This window comes from Cupressus sempervirens, chromosome 9 (assembly GCF_028749045.1).
Source record: "Cupressus sempervirens isolate cs-2001-9-10 chromosome 9, ASM2874904v1, whole genome shotgun sequence".
Lineage (NCBI taxonomy): Eukaryota > Viridiplantae > Streptophyta > Pinopsida > Cupressales > Cupressaceae > Cupressus > Cupressus sempervirens.
This window is the reverse complement of record NC_143126.1, coordinates 2,446,425-2,464,718: the sequence shown is the minus strand read 5'-3', so window position 1 is coordinate 2,464,718 and position 18,294 is coordinate 2,446,425.

Below are 18,294 nucleotides of genomic sequence, written 5' to 3'. Positions count from 1 at the left end.
ACTTAAGTTGTAGCATAGAGCACTTAGATCTATCTCTAGCAAAATTGCACATACATCATCATACAAAACAATGCAGAAGGTTAGGAAGAAGAAAATGCGGATACAACTTTCCCATCCCTCCCTTTCCACGAACAATGATACTTGAACCTCTAGTAGAAAGATTTGATATAATATCAACAAATACAACAAATATATTCTCAAGACTATAGAAAGAAAACTATAATAGTTCATGCACATATGATATGTTTCTCAATGACCTTCAGTTAACAAAGTATGACTACATCAACTCAATCAGGTCTGCATTAGGTAGGCCTATTCTATTTCTCAAATGAAAACCTTCTCAAACTTGGAATAATAGTTTTCCAAAGAAAATGTCATCGTTGTGGAGAGCAAACATAGATGCACAATTCGTACTTAATGTATATGTTGCAACTATGTATTGTAGCTTATATATGGAAAAAGTAGACAAATCAATGAAAAAATCATTCAAATGGATTCTAAATGACCACCAAAGAAATAATTAAGATGCACTTCACATGATAAGAAAACTAGGAAATGCTTTACTTAACTTGCAACAGATTTTAGCACAACAAGCTGCACATTTAGTCCTCTGAATGTTGCTTAATCAAAGTTCTCGAAGGTGTATATTCATTAAGACTAGGCCTAATGATGACCACATTTTTGTGTTTAAATCTGTAGAAGAATTGAGGGGCAATCCAGATGAATTCGAGAATATAATGGCAAAATTTACACTACATTACTATGTTGACCATTCAAGGAACTCTACAACACATATACTTTGCTGAATTTGTTTAAGAATATAACAGAACTAAATGTCTTACTATGAAAAAATCAAAACCTACTATAATACGTTTTATGAATTAAAACATCCATACTAACCTAGAAAACTATTATAGAGAACACGTCCTACTATATGTTCCATTTATAATAAATGTTCAAATAATCTTAGAAAAATTCAATTGTTGGCAACTAGCATATGCATACCATGAACAAACGGTTATAAGAAATCGTGCTAGTTATGTTACAATATCAATAGCAAATGGGGAAACATTGAAGAAGAGGAAAATGAACTACATTTCATAGAGTCTACTAGACAAAAGCCAAAGGAAGAAGAGAAGACTGGCATAACACATGAAGATTATGACATATTGAAAGATATACCAAAAAATTCATATAAAAACATATCTACAGTATCAAATGTCAGCTTTGAGATAGGAAAACACCCTCAGATAATGAATAACATTAAATAATTCAACTTATGTTAAACACTTAATATCAAGCAACAAGTGATAGCAAATGATAGTTAAAGACATCATAATGAGGAAAAAAAAAGATAGAGCCACACCAATACACCTTTTCTTGATAGGCGGCATTGGCACTAGAAAAACATTTACAACCAAAGCTATTTACCATGCACTCTTGCGTCTATATAGTAATGACATCAATGATGACCCTAACAAACCTAAGGGATTGAAGGCTGCATATATAGGAAAATCTTCTTACAACATTGGTGGTATCACCATACATTCTGCAGTACACATACCATTCAATAAGTCTGAGTTCATCACTTTAAACAATGATACACTTGACAAGATGTGCAAGCATTACTACCACCTTCGAATCCTACTCATAGATGAGATATCCTTAGTGGGATTCTCTTTCTTGAGATACATCAACTTATGTTTGTATGACATCATGCAAAAACCTACTACTTATTTTGGAGGATTGGACACAATCTTCTGTGGTGACCTATACCAGACATTATTAGTTCTAGATTCAAATGTCTTCAAAAGAAAAGCAACAACTAAAGAATTGATGCCCTACAATTTCTAGAATGACAATATTAAGTGTTTCTCTTTAAAAAAAATAATGTGTCAAAAAGACCCCACATTTGTTGACGTTCTAAATAGAATTCGTATAGGTAAAAAAACACTAGAAGACATAGAATACCTTAATGACCATTGTGTACAAGCCACACCTACCCTTCCTTTCCTCTACTTTAGGAGATTGGATGTATATAAACATAACAACAAGATGTTATCAACAATGCCCGGAATTACAATTACATTGAGAGCTATAGATGATTTCGAGGAACAACACAATGCAATACAACTATATGCTCATACAATAGCCCTTCCTACTAAAATAAACATGAAGGAAGGAGTTATTGTAGAAATATATTTAGAAAACTACAATAGCCAAGATGGTATTGTCAATGGCTCTGATGGTATTTTCAAATTATACACTACAAATGATGAGCATGACATTGTATGTATCAAATTTAATGATGAAAACATAGGCCACCAAAAAAAAAAAAAGGTATATTACATGCTACAATGATGAAATTGAAAAAGATTGGGTACCGAATATGTGCATTGCAAGACCAATCCTTAAAATGTCTACAAATAAAAAAATAACCATACAGAAACAATTCCCAATGCAACTTGCATGCACTTGTACTATCCATAGATCTCAAGGGATGAAAATGGGGGCACTAGCTTTTAATCCAATAGGAGTTAAACATCATGGCCTCACATATAAAATACTATCACGAACAAGAACAATTGATCAGTCATACTTGGTGAAGCCTGTTACACAGAAAAATTTCAAAGTGAAGTAGAAAATAATTATAGAACTGGAATGACTAAATATAATCGCACAATGGAAACTTCAACATCATCACATATGTTTGGAAATGTTACAACACTTGACCATTTTCTCACTAAACACTTGTGGATACTGTGCACATTTATTTGACCTCTCAAATGACTATGATATCATCTCTTCTGACATTTTATGCCTATAGGAAGTCAATAGAAAAATTGATGAACCCAAACCTTTTAGTGACAAATACAACTACTTTTTTTTTGTGGTATCCATGGTTTACTAACTTTAACAAGAAAAGAATTATCGGAAAGCAAGATCTAAGAACACATTATAGAAAACGTAGGAATACTAACAATCATAATAACAAACTTCAACAATACAATAAATATTACCAAATTATATGCAAGTCCAAACTCTTATATAATTGAGATATAGACAACTCTAAATTATGTACTCAAAAACATAGACCCAAATGACATATTGTACATATTAGAAGATTTCAATATAAATATGCAAACAACAAGCAACCAATATAAAACTCTTAACAATTACATGCAATACCACAGACTTAAATTCCTCTTAGAACATACAAACAACATTAACTCTTCACTTATTGACCATATTTGGTCCAACATAACTACAAACATATGTAATATTTACAAATCAAAAGCATATTGGATTGATCACCTCTCAACAATACTAAAAATCCATTGAACAAATGACAACTGCCTGCTTCAAACAAAAATGCATGACAATTGAAGTAAAAAAAAACCATTACTCTTTGAAAAAAGATATCAATTACTGTCTATTGACAATAATATTTCCAATCAAATATACTATTTTTGAAAGAACAAAACTCCTCTGTGATCTGAGACAATGATAAACTATAGGTTTACCAGAATTGTTCTTTAGTTTACAGGCACCAATGGAAGCAACCAATATGCAAGAACTCAATGCAAAAAATGCTCAAGAAAAAGTGGAAGCAGCCAAAAGAGCTAGAAAAACAACTCAATTGAAACAAGACCAAATTGTCAAAAGGTAATTAACTTATTCTTCTAATTTCACAGATAATTTGACTGATCAATTGTAACTTGTCTAAAAATTGTTTGTCCACATACAGGTCCAAGGTAAAAACAATTCCTCCTGTTTCAATTGAGGAGCTCAATGAAAGGAAAAGTGGAAATATATTTGAAGAGGATGTTTTAGTTATCTACAAAGTCACACATGACAAGGTCAACAAGACACAGGAAGTGCTCTATGCTAATGTGACAGATATAAAAGCAGAGATGACAATTACATTCAATGTCAAAGATGCTTTGGTACAACAATATTAAGACAAATTCATTGCAGGCATGCACTTATGGATTACTAAATTTGATCTTGCACCTAAATCTAATTATAATTGAGGTTATTGTGACTATTATTGTCATCAAAGATACAACCACACTTGAAACAATTCCCAAATTTGCAATGAATACAAATCCATACCTAGTTCTACAATAAGCCAAATCCTAAACAATCCAAGTAAATATCCAATTAGCATTGTTGAAGCATTGGTTGTTGAAGCAAAGAAAATAGGGACACTAGCAACATTTAAGCTCAAAGATGGGTACACCAACAAGGACAAGGCACAGGTCATTACTTCACTTCATCTTATTTTAATGATTCTAGAAAGAAAGAAAAAACTTTCCACAAAATAGTTGAAATTTTTTATGTCAAAACTTCCCCCTACCTAACATTGAGATAGTTATGTAGCTTGAAATACATCCATCCCTTGCTCACCACTACACTATAGTAGATTCCCAGTTGAAGCAAAATGAGACTCTTGCACTTCTCTTTCAGAACATTGTTACAAAATTGGTCAAAAAGAATACATTCCGCACAAGATCCTCTACATACATCTCCAAATTAAATGATACCACAACTGTTTAACTATTGAATGAATTATTACAGGTGTGAACCCACAATAGTGGGTTACACTTTTTCGGAGGAAGAAATTCCTCCAAACAAGCGCGGGTCCGAAAAATTACCCATATAGTTTCGATAGAAGCTCCTTTTCAAAGTTTCGATCGAAACTAACTGGGTTTCATAGTTTCGATCGAAACTTAAGTAAAGTTTCGATCGAAACTTGGAACGCGGGTTTCCCCGCAGTTTAAAGTTTTGATCGAAACTTTACTTAAGTTTTGATTGAAACTATGAAACCTGCTAGCATAAATAGCGGCACAGTCGGATTCTCTCCTCATTATTTCGATCGAAAGTTGGAGAGAGACTGGCATCCGCTTTATCGACCGTCTGAAAAAGGTATGAAACATTTGTTTTTTCCTTTTTTCTATTGTTTTAGTTAAAATTTATATATTTTTTCGTATATTTTATTTATTTTTATATATGTTTCTTTGTATATTTTATTTTACTATTCATGCTTAAGCCTCTAATGTTATTATGAATCTCTAAATGCACAAATAAGATTTTTTTAAAGATAATTTTCATCTATATTAGATCTAAGTATATAATATTGTCTTTTAATTTAAAATTTATTTAAAAATTTATTATTTTAGATGTTTTGAAATGTATTTAATTTATGTATTTATTACAATGTTGAATGATTAGATTAGATGTAAATTTATTGTTTAAGTTACATGTAATTTTACAAATAAATATAATTTTGACTTAGAACCATATAACCTTGACCTAGAACCATATAACCTTGACCTAAAACCATATAACCTCGACCTAAATTCATTATTTAAACTATAATCATGACCTAACCATATAGTTATGTACAATAAAACCCTAAACATATATAAGTAAGTACTTAATCACGTAACAACTCGCCAAGGGATCCAAACAAAAAACTTCTAATACTATTTAAAATAATTTTACTTAAATTGTATTGTACTTTGTTTCATGGATCAAAAATGGATGATGTAAACTATTTTATAAATGTATATTCTTTCAGCCTTTCATACCCTGTGACATGTACAGTGGATGATTGTGCATTCCGAATTAATTTGCCAAGTGGCATTCGGAACAAATGTATATAAATTATTTAAATGGATTGAACTAAAGTCTAGTTAATATTATTTCATGTGGATGTGTTATTTATTTTACTTTTAGTACTTATAATTATTTAAAAATGAAATGTAAATGTGCTCATTAAGGAATTTGCAATCTCTTATGTTTTTTATAATTGTAAATTTGTGTATGTATGTTATTGTTTTCTTAGTAAAACTTTTGATTAGTTCTTTGGATCCCTTGGCTAGGCCTCATTTAGAATTAACTATAATGCCAGTTTGTAAATTGAATTTAAAAATAATCTAAGTATATAATTAACTATATTATAATTCAATCACGTGTCTTAACTTGGGTCCAGATCCTAAATTAAATACATATATAAGAATGTCAGAGATTAATTTGCATCTAGGTAAGAATATAACATACATATACATACATACTTGAAACATATATAACTTAGAATGTGTATGACCTAAAGAATACATGTTACAACCTTTAATTAATAAAAGTTAATTATAAGAACATAACTTGATTAAATAATATACAAGTTACATAAAAAAATGTACATCATATAATCTAATGTTCATGTAAAGATTAAATATATTTAACTTAAATTTTAAGTCTTAAGTTCCTTAATGCTAAACAGTAGCCCTAAATTATACTAAACCTGGTCATAATCCTAACTGCAAAACCCTTTAATCATAAATTATAACCCCTAATCTTAGATGCACACTTGAAACCATAAAACTTTTCTAAATCTCAATTTGAACTGTAGAGGTCTAAATGATAAACCCCAACATTAAAAAGTAAATCATATTAATACTTGATCCTAACTTTAATTATATAAATTTATTTAAACTATATGTTAAAACCATAATCAAAATTTTTATTGCTAATACAAATCCTAACCCTCAGAATCATACTTCTAGTTCAACATGATGTAAACCCATACCCTAACCCTCTAACCATACTTCTAGCAATGATCATGTACAAACCTATAAGCTATAATTGAATAAATGTTAAACCATGACCCTAAATTATACTAAACCCTAGAATCAAGATGTATGTACACTAAGATCCTAAAATTTGTTAAATTTAAATGCTAAACTCTAATTTTAAAAGCTAGCTAGATATAAACTAATTTAAGTACTAAACCATTATTCTAACCCTAATCATAAATTATAATGGTAAGTTCCTTTATACTAGATGATAAGCCCCAACCCTTATCCTAAATTATAAGCCCTAATCATAATCCTAAATCCATAAATTTAAACCCTGATGTACAAACCATAACCCTAAAAATAATACTAATACCAATGGCAACCCATATCCTAACGCTATAAATAGTACTAATAGAAATGTAAACCCAATGTACCCTAACCCTAGAATCATAACTATAACCCTAAATCCTAAATTCTAACTTGCCTACTTTACTAACCCTAATTGATCTAGACTATAATTTCTACTCAGGTACTTGGGACCTCCGACCACATGATCCTAACCCTTTAATCGTGGTCTCAATCCTAAATCATAGCCCTAACCATAATTCTAACTCTAACCAAGTAAACCTAAAACTAAAATTTAATTATCCAAACCCTAACCCTAACCTCAAGATGTTAAAATTTAATTTCTAAACCCTTATATTATAAATGATAATTTACGGGCTAAATCATAAGATTATATATATATATATATATATATATATATATATATATATATATATATATATATATATATATATATATATATATATATATATATATATATATATATATATAATCCATGCATATCATATCAAAAGAATCATATAGAAATGTCATTTATGACATGTCCATCATATCAAAATATCAAAAAATGAGTGATATCATAATTTAGCATTATATCTTAATATTTAACACTAAAATAAACTAACCCCTAGGTCTTGACCTTAAACCAAATTGAATATATCAAACTAGATTGAAAGGTAACCCTGGCCCTTAACTAATTAATATTATACTTATAAACCAAATTGAATTAAACCATGATCATAAACAGGTAATTATATATCCCAAGTTAATAGTAGAAACCTTGAATTTAACCTTAAATCCTTTCCCCAACCATTAACAAAATTGAACCGTTATCCTAAGATTGAATTGAAAAGTTAATTCAATTTATTAACTCTTGTCCTAATTGAAACCTAAGCATGTAAACCTAATCAAATAGTACAAACCAAATTGAACCCTAATCCTAAAACTAATTAAACATTGATATCAAGGTCTCAAAATGATACATCAATGTTATATATATGTACACAAATAGATCTATCTATGCAAATAGATCTGACAAGTTTATGTGCACACATATGTCTAAAACCTTTGAACATTCAATCTAACTTAGATAGATATATAACTTGTAGACATGTAGTTCTTAAAAGGTCCCTGAGTTACAAACATTATATATATAACAACATATGTGTTTTAAAATTTAGTTTTCTTTTAAGGTATATGTTCATTTAAGTTTTAGGACTTTTATATATATGTAGACATGTACGTGCATGTTTAATTTTATTAAAACAATTTAGATACAAGTTTTTAAATTTTGTCAAATTGTACATACATATATGTTAATATAAATTTCAAGTTTATTAAATGTCATACATTTTAATTTTAATTTTTAGGTTTACACATTATACACGCACCCACATACATTGACATGGCTGATCAACAACCTCCTATCCCCCCCGAGCAGCCTGTCCCCCTCGAGCAGCCTATACCCAGGCCCGAGCAGCCTATCCTGGGCCCTGAGCAGTAGCCTATACCTGGGCCTGAGCAGCCTATCCCAGGCCCTGAGCAGCAGCCTGTCCCCCCTGAGCAGCATCATGTCCCCCGTGATCAGCTACCTATCCCACCTCAGGAGCTCTATGATCGCACTAACCAGGAGATTCATAGACTCCAGGAATCCCTGACTAGTGGCACATGCTCCAGTGTTTATAGTGGTACATGCCAGACTATCTTACGTAGCCTAACATTTATTCGAGATGAGATTCATGGCGCTGCCCCATATTCTGCACATACTATATAGGTTGTCCTTGACAGTAAGAGACGAGAGGTCTCCTCTAGTCTTTCACTCCAGGAGGTGCAGGGCTTGGTGCCCAAAGATGTCCTAAAGAGGGAATGTTTCCCTCATTATCTTTCACAAAAGTATGTGAAGGGGTATTCTCCCCTTAAGTGTATAGATCCACAGATGACTGCATTGATATACCCACGCTTCCTTGTTGCCCATGGTCATTATCCAAATAACAACCAAATTCCACTCTATTTTGCCCGACAGCTTTATGCAGAGGTTCGCTTACATAGGGCGGTGAACTACTCAAATTTACCAGGACATTTAGGATAGGGGCGTGGTAGATTGGCTGATAGGCAGCCAGGTCGTCCCCCACTGGCACATAGATCGATTGTCGGAGGAGGGCACCTACTATTTCCCCTGTGTTAGGTCCATCAGCTGATGAGGCCATTCGTACCACTCAATTATGTGGGGTCCTTCAGGGAGTTGGAGAGATTACAGCAGCTGTCAGATCTATTTCAAGTGATGAGGTTGGTCAGTATTTGATGTCTCGTCGGCGTTCCAAATCATCATCCTATGCTTCATCTTCAGGAGACTTGTACAGTGCAGCAGGCATCCCTTCAGTGGCTAGCTTAGAGGGTCTCACTGGAGTGTTGGCACGAGATACTATGATTGGTTTGGCTGAGGATTTATTAGATACATATAGATTTGTATCAGAGCATCTTGGCATACCCATATCAGATGTTCGAGGTCGTGTCCATGGTAGTACTAGGACACATCCTCATCCATATTCCTCTCATCGATCAGGTAGTGGTCATGGTGGTAGTGCACATGATGATCCATCTACTGACCACTCTTTTGCTCCACAGAGACATATACATACCACAGACCCTTCAGCCAGTGTTACAGTGCAAGCTCAGAGTTCAGATGTGGGCCTTGATGATGTTGATTTGAGCTTGTCGACCACAGGGTGGATGGACTTGTTGACACATGATGATTCTACTTCTATGCCATCTCATGTACATAGTCCACTTGACTCGTCATTATTAGGACATGTGCTAGTCACCAGCCATGGGGCCCGCATAGATGCAGAGATTGAGCTTGATGCGACGCAACGAAATCTAGATGCATTAGTGGACATGATTGATGCTAGGCAGTCCGAGTATTATCAGATGCCACCATCTACATAGGTAAAAAAAATTTCAAGTTCATGTTAAAATTTCAATCATTTCAAACTAATTTAATTTAGACATGTGCATGTGTGCACATGTACATGTATATCATGCACGTAGATTCAAATGTAATCATGTAGAGAAATTTTAATTTGATGTGTTGTCCATGCATGTGTACAATGTAGGGGGACGTGCCTATTTTTACTCCAGCTTTGATGCCAGATCATGTACGTCCTCGAGACTCATTGGATGATGTCAGTAATGGACAGGTAATGTTTATTTATGTTTTGATTAAATACATGTACATGTATTTCAATATCACTTTCTCTTGATTAAATGTATGTATGTATTGATATCACTTTCTCTCGAATTTATATATAGGGGTCAGCACATCCTAGTGAGCACCTTGATACTAGTCAGTCTTCAGAGCGCGTTGTGAGGAGGCATGGCGATGATAGTCCTGCACGTGATGATCTATAGTTTTTTTTATCTAGATGATTTGTTGTAGACTTTCATCCAGAGAGACATTCATATATGTTAGATAGACACTTTATATACACACATGATGCATGTTATATTTATATTTGATTTGATATAGATGTACCTGGATTTACATGTCTACATGTGTGCACACTATATTTATATTTGATATTATCTTCTGATAGATCTCTAGATAGATACATGTTTTTGTTATTTGTTCTCGAGATGATTGATACATGTTGCATTATGTTGTGGAATCTAATGTACATACTAGATCTAGATCTAGTATATTATAAATTGTTTCTATCTAAGATATGTAAGTAATTTATTTAGATATGTACGTGCATGTTTAATATATTAATTAAATGTAGATATATATATATATATAGTTCATGTAATTTAAATGTTTGGTAATATATTGAACATGCATTAAATGTTAAAGTATCAGGTAATTAGTTGTACATAATTCCTAACTCGAGTAAATCTATAGAACTCATCCCTTTTATTTGTACACATATCCTAGAATTTTATCCCCTTAAGCCCAATGTTGTAAAATTCAAGTCCAACTTAAAACATGTACATGTTCAAAATTTAGTTTAAACAAATTGCAATTTGAACTTGAAAGCTCACATGTCAAGTAATTAGTTAAATCGAAAGCTCACATGTCCTAAAATTGAAAGCACATGTCCTAATTAGTTAAATTGAAAGTGTACATGTGTTCTAAAATTGACAAGTTAAATGAAATAGAAAGTTCAATATAATTTAGAAAGTTAAATGAATTCTTGCATTGAGTTAAAAATGATTTTTTAACATGAATTAAATATAGGTTTATTGTAAAAAATAAACTATGATATTCAACGCTCATGGAAAAATAGTAAATATAAAAATAAAATTTTTGAAAAATAAGTACGGTCTCCGTATTTGAGTCACCTTTCAATCAAATTTTACTTTTTAAAAATTGGGTAAATATATAATAAGTTACATGTGTCAAAAGCCACGTATGTCTAAATTAGTGTTATGCCAAGTTTAAACTACAATAAAATATGAAATACTAATGATAAAGATATAAGACCAACTCTACGGTTTAGGTATGGATGTTAACAAACTAAGTTCAAAAGAATCACATTGATATCTATTGTAGAAAAAAAGTTATGTGTGTCAAAAACAGTGTCACTCTTTAAAAATCAGGTTTTTGATATCATACCAATTTTCGTAGGAGAAAAAATAATTCAATAAAATAAAAAAAATTTCAAAAAAAAAAAAAGATTTAGAATCTAGACACAAAATCCTAAAAGACTCTAGTTTACTTCATCTTCGAATTCCTAACCGTTAAACATGAATTTGCATTTGAAAGTGAACGTTTTCTTAAAAATTCAGAGTTCAGTGTCAGTTTAGGCAAAAAAGTGTAACCCACTATTGTGGGTTCACCCACTGTAGAAGGCATATCAGGTAAATAAAAAGAATTGATATAGGTTTCATTCCAGTGAACTATTTATGAAAAAAACTATATAAGAGGTGACATTGACAAATTTACAACAGATGTGTGGCATTCTCAAGGTCATCAATCCTTTCTCAAATCCTTTCACTACAAAATAGAAGTTTGACAAAGTTTGATGATTTTGGTATTCTCGAAAATGGATTTGGTCACTGTGTGAAATGTGACGAAGATGTTGCCTATATACACAAAATCAATCTAAAAATGATGCTCAGCAATGTAGGTAGGCAAATTATATATTGTTCAGTTGATCATCCAATAGTTGAGAAGTTGATACCTGCCATTGGAAGCATTAAATATGAAGAGTACCTACAAAATAAATCCAAGGTAGTCTTCTATCTCTATGAAATATCATTGAAAGAAAACTACACCCTCACCCAAAAAAATGTTGGCATACATGCCACTATCCTTGAAGACCTTGAGCAAGCATAACAAGTAATAAGTTTGAATGTACACATTTCCAGGGATAGAAAATTAATAAATTGTTCAATAAGGAATTTTTTTATTTTTTTCCAAAATCTAACCAAAACTATTACCTTTGAAACAATGCAAGAGGCTACCCAGCAATAGGGAATTGCTACAATGGACTGATATATTAGTAACATCAATTTCATCTTGATAATATGATTGGTTGCCACCTACTATGATGCAGTAGTTTTCTGTCTTGTTGTGAATGAACCATAAGTAAGCTTTGTTGTTCTTTGTAGAGACACTGAGCTAACTGTGAAACACTTCAATTGGACACAACAATAGGAGATTGGTACAATGAACTCATAGATTGGCAACATCGATTTCATCTAGATAATATGATTATCTGCCACATACTATAATGTAGTATTTTTCAATATATATAAATTATGATATGAAAATATGTCTTCTTTTGATTTTGTTTGGTTTGGTTTCACATCTATTTTGATTCCTTTGTGTACATAAGCAATTTTCCTTTTCAATGAGACAATCTTCGCAGAATCATTTTTTATACAGTTATTCCAGTTTCTTCTTTGGGGTTTGAATTTATTTATTTATTTTAATATCTTGGTAGACTGTAATCCTACTAGAGACATTATATTGGTTCTATAATTTTCATTAAGTTGTTTTTACTATATTGATACTTAGAGTTATCCCTCATTCTTCATACTAGACTTTTAGAATTATCAATTAGATGATGGTCTACTATGTCTATGTTAACAAGATCATTATGTGGATTGATGACACAAAGTTTGAGGTCTTTTTGAGTTGTTCTTATATTGATTGGGATGTCATCTGACCTTGGATCTGCTAGGGTTGTAGGAATGTGGGTGCCCTTCAATTATTTAGGCTTCGTATTACTAATTTGCTCCAAATATTTTGATTTGATTCAATTCGTCAACAGCACGAGATCTTCTTTGTAGTGCTATAGTTATTTTGCCATCAAGACCACATGTTTCAATTTGCTTTCTCCTCTTTCTTTTTCAAAAAATAATCACACATTGAATGTGCTAATAATGTCTTCAGAGTTCATAGGCCCATACGGCTTTAATTGTATCGAATTTGGAAATCTGAACAGTCTCATTATATTTTTCAACTAAATTATTTTTTTTCCTTTTACCATCATTTGAATGTAATCAGCAAACTTTGTTTTTTAGTGCTTTTAGGCTTAGTGGGCATTGAGAATGTTGTCGGGTTCTATCATTTATCCCAATTGCATTCTTGTTTGGCCAAATGAATTGTTTGGTACAATTGCTGAGTTAATATTTATATGTTTTTTCCCTTCTTTTATAATGGAATGTCTCTGATTATGCTGTTTGTTGACATAATTGATCTGATTTTATTCTTTTCTTCCCTTTGGCTGCTATTTTTTTAGTCTTTTTCCTTTTGACCCACATTACTTTGATTGCATTTTTGCATTCTCTCAGGATTTAACTTATGGCAATTATGTAACACTCAAATGATTTCATCTAATTCCAATTGTTTTTTCTCTTTTCAAATTTTGGTGCTTTTATAAGCCTCATCTAGAATCTATTTCATCACTTCATTTTTATTTCAATATTTTAGACTCAAATTGTTCTGATTATGCTACTTCCATTTTGTCTGATACTCTAAGTGTTTGGTTTAATTTCTGAGGCTTGATTTTGTTATTCAATTACTTTTAAAATTCATCAGTCCTTGACTTTCAGTTCACCCTTCACCCTAAGTATGCCCTTTTTGGACACTCAAAATGTTCATCTTCAAGCTATCTTTTCACAACGTAACAATAATGTTGAATTTCATATAAGTTATGAACTCAACAAAGCATGTTGTATTCAACAATATAAAGAAAAGTGTGTAAAAAAGACATTTTTGGCTCGCACATAATTATATGGTTGTCCTTTCAATCTCAGTTGTTCAGGTATAATCAAATTTTTTCCTTAAGATTATTAAGGTTACTTTACAATTAGGCCTTCAGATGGTAAATATCATTTTTGGGTTCTTTCCTAAATTGCTGCCATTTCATCTGGAATTTCTTTTTTTCTTTTGGCTTTTCCATGATAGTGAACAAAATCGCTGCCTTATCATACCGAGCATAGGTCTTGGTAGTGACCCTAAATGTAAGCCTCACCATCAAACGTTGATCAGTTTTCCCAGATAAATGTGTAAATGAATGAAATCTCCTATTGACGAAAATAAAACATTATATTTTTAGAAACTTCGATTTTATTAAATTAATTGTTAGCAATTTTTAATAGGAAGCAGAGTTGTTTATTAGAATAATCAAATTTTCCATCATGGATGAGCTTGGGTAAACTAGAATTCTTAAAAAATGAATTAACAAGTTATTGATAAAAAGATGCATATAAGTTCAGGCTATACAAGTGGAAAATGTATATCAGTTAATTTTGGCTCAAAAACAAGACAGATGAAGGCTTGAAAAATATATTTGTAAAACTTTGCACTAGATAATCATTAAAAAATCAAACCTTTAAAAAGTTTATTTTCTTCCTAAAACCCAACATAACTATTTTTAATTAGTTCATTGACCTTTTAATCTTGACCCAATTTTTTTTTCGTTATTGTAAAGCTATGAGTTTTAGTCAGGACTGAAAAAGTTGTCTGAATGTCTGCTTATAGTATTTTGTTTAAAAATAATTCTTTTGATAGTAGTGTTTTTGAATTAAATTAGGTGTGAATTTAGTATAATATGCAATAGATTGCATGATAGTTTTAAAATTATGTGTGAATTGTTCTAGAAGTAACATTATTGATTGTAACAATCTGATATAAATATATTTTTTCTATTTAACTTGATTCAAAAATCTGTTTACATGGGCTAAACCTATTCATACTTGTAATTTTTCAATAGAAAGAGTGAAAAATCATTTCTTCCTGGATCTTATTTAATTATTTTTCTCATTTCTTTTGTGTAATAGATTAAGTAGTCTTTATTCTCACACTAATTGCCATTTTCAAAGTTTAAAATGCATAAAAATAAAATAGTGGGCATATGAGATTTTTCGTACTCATAAGTTTATAACAAATACAAGTGATAACCATTAGAATTGTATCGGTCAACCTTTACTTTATTTATGTGTCAATCTCTTATTACAACACCCTAACATCATTTTGTGAGTGTGCAACTCAAGGGTAGACCCCTTTTCAAAGTTAGACAACCTATTGCATCTTCTTTTCAAACTAATACAAAATTTAGCGATTTTTATTATTCACCTCTTAATTGACTTTTACTTCTATCAGTTTATGAATTAATATGAGATAGATGTGTGAGATACTATTACACTTGGTCACGATCCATGCAATCTAGATTTAAATACATTTTTAATGCAGATTTAATATAAATAATTCTAGTTTTGATTAAAATAGGTCACATTGATTGAAGTTCTATTTCTTTTTTTTTATCAGTAATCAATTTTGACTAGATCAATAATATGATTTTCAATTAATACATTAAACGCATTAATTAAATGTTATTTATATATTTAATGAGTATATTATACATGTCTTGTCTATTAAAAGAATATAATATTTATTTATTTTATATGATTTGCTTTCTCTTATTGCTCTAGAGATAATCAAAGTTGCATGAGCATGGATGCAAATATGATATGGAATCTAGATACAACTATTTTTTAAAACCTCTACTAAGGATACAATTGGATATGGTTGTCATAAAAACACACACATTTATTGATCCTAAGTCATGAGAATAGATGTTTGTTACTTTATAAAAAAAATACATAGAATTGCCACATAAATAAGTATAAGTTGATTTTACAATGAGAATCTTTAATTAAATTAACAATAATATCATTTTAATATAAATTATCATAAAATATAATAAAATTTAAAAAATTACAAAAGAAAAATATTTATATCTAGTGAAAAAATTGAAATTAAAATTGAAATGCTAAGTTGCCGATTCAAGGTCAATGTCAATATGAAAACTATAATCCTACCACGATTGTTTCTCTTATTATATTCAATGCAAATTATATTAAATAAAAGAGATCGTTTCATATCATAAATGTGACTAGTTTACTTTATTTTACATCTACATCTAATCTTATAATAGTCCTATTAGGTGCTCAGTGTTGATTGCTTTTAATATAATAAATAATACATCAAAAGTATCACTTAGAACTACTTAAGTGAATAATTAAATCTGCATACATATCAATCATTGTAATTTTTCAACATTATAAACATAATTTTTTTTTTGATGAATAGTTCCTTCCTTATATTTAAAAAAAATTACAATAAAGTTACATATTCACAAAAAAAGGGACTAGGAGAAACAGGATCACCTCATGAGTTCATATGGCTAAAGGCCAGATATCAACTATTCATCAAAAAAAAAATTCTAAAAAAATAAAAAATTCTCAAGCTGCCAGCGCAGCACCAACCGAGGGAGGAGGATCCTTATCATCATATCCCCACCCCAGAGTGGGTTGAGTAGACGGCTCAGGGGTAGCTCATCCATCATCAGCAATAGTAGCATTATCTTCATCTTTTTCTCCCTCAAGTTTAGGAGGAGAAATGGCTAAGTCTAGCTGAGGAAACACCCACTTGGGGTCTGAGTGCACAGAGGGCCAACCGGTAGCAAGAGCAGCAGGAGGAGCCATTGGGGACCACCCTAAGCCAGGCCTCCGAGGAGGCGAGGTAGAGCAATGCTGACCACCAAAGCCTCTAGAAGAGTAGCACCAATCAAAAGCACCACCACTGGGAGAGCAGTGTGGTTGAGAGCGAGGCATGTGGGAATGGCAAGCAGAAGTGCTACATCCTCGACGGTGACCACAAGGAGGGGTACAATTTTCGGAGGCCAAATCCAGCAGGATGCGAGCTATCGTATAGGGGGCACTTCCCCAATGAGCCAAAAGCTCCTATAGGTGAGCCACCTCCAGAGCCACTTTATCTGTTTGTACTTGAATTTGCAACATGACATTGTTATAAATACATGCTTTAGTGTACATAGCAACATTAATGTCAAGTGTGTTGTTAGCATAAATAATTGCATTGTGATCTTTCCAAATGGTAAATAAGATCTCCAATCTGAAAGCATGCCATATCTGGGAGTAATTGAAGGGAATTTGAGTGTTGTCACCCAGAACAACCATATGCCAAGAGAAAGGTTCTGGGTGGAAGGGGCAAAAGAGATTATGGATCCATTGCCAATAACACTGAGCCCATCTACAGAACCAAAAAATGTGTGAAAAAGTCTCTGGCTAACCACAGAAAGGGCAACGGGGATCAAGAACACCCAGGTGCCACAGCCGAGGGCCTAAAGCAAGCCCTGGAAAAGAATACACCAAGCAAAATGTGCAATTTTAGGCTCAGTAATGGCTTCCCACATAGTGGAGAACCTATGACTCCAAGTACAGTGAGAAGATTGCAAATGCCATTGTTGGTTGAGAACTTCAACCATGGGCAGGTGAGGAACTAGCCATTGATAACCTAGTCTAGGCTTATAGTTGATTACCGAGGTGTTTGGATACCACTTCCATTCTTTCCACCAAGGGCGAGAGGATTGAATGTCAACTTTATGTAACAAATGTGGAGGCACCAAAGAAACTAGAAGATCAAAAGTTTGTCGATCTGGACGAATGAACCAATGTCCTCCCATGACCGTAAGCTCATGGTAACTCTGGAGAAAAGATCTTTAGGGGTTCTTATGTTGCGTTTAAAAAAATGCAGAGCACTAGCCCCATGCACTTTAGCCAAGGGAACACCTTGGATAGAAAATAATGGTGACCACCAGAGATTGTGTTGGTTCATAGAGAGCCCATCTCTAAACCCATTACCAACCTAGCAAAGCCAAGGCTTAACTGCTTCCCAAGCTTTCCAAATACTCTTGGCAACAAAAGTGCCTAGAATCTGGATAGGTTTAGTGGTGACAAGAAGGGTCTGAAAACCAATCCCCTTCTAGGCTAGCTGGTGAACCGGAAAGCCTGAAGAAATGTAATGTCTTAACAAAATCTTCCAAGCTTCATTGCCAAA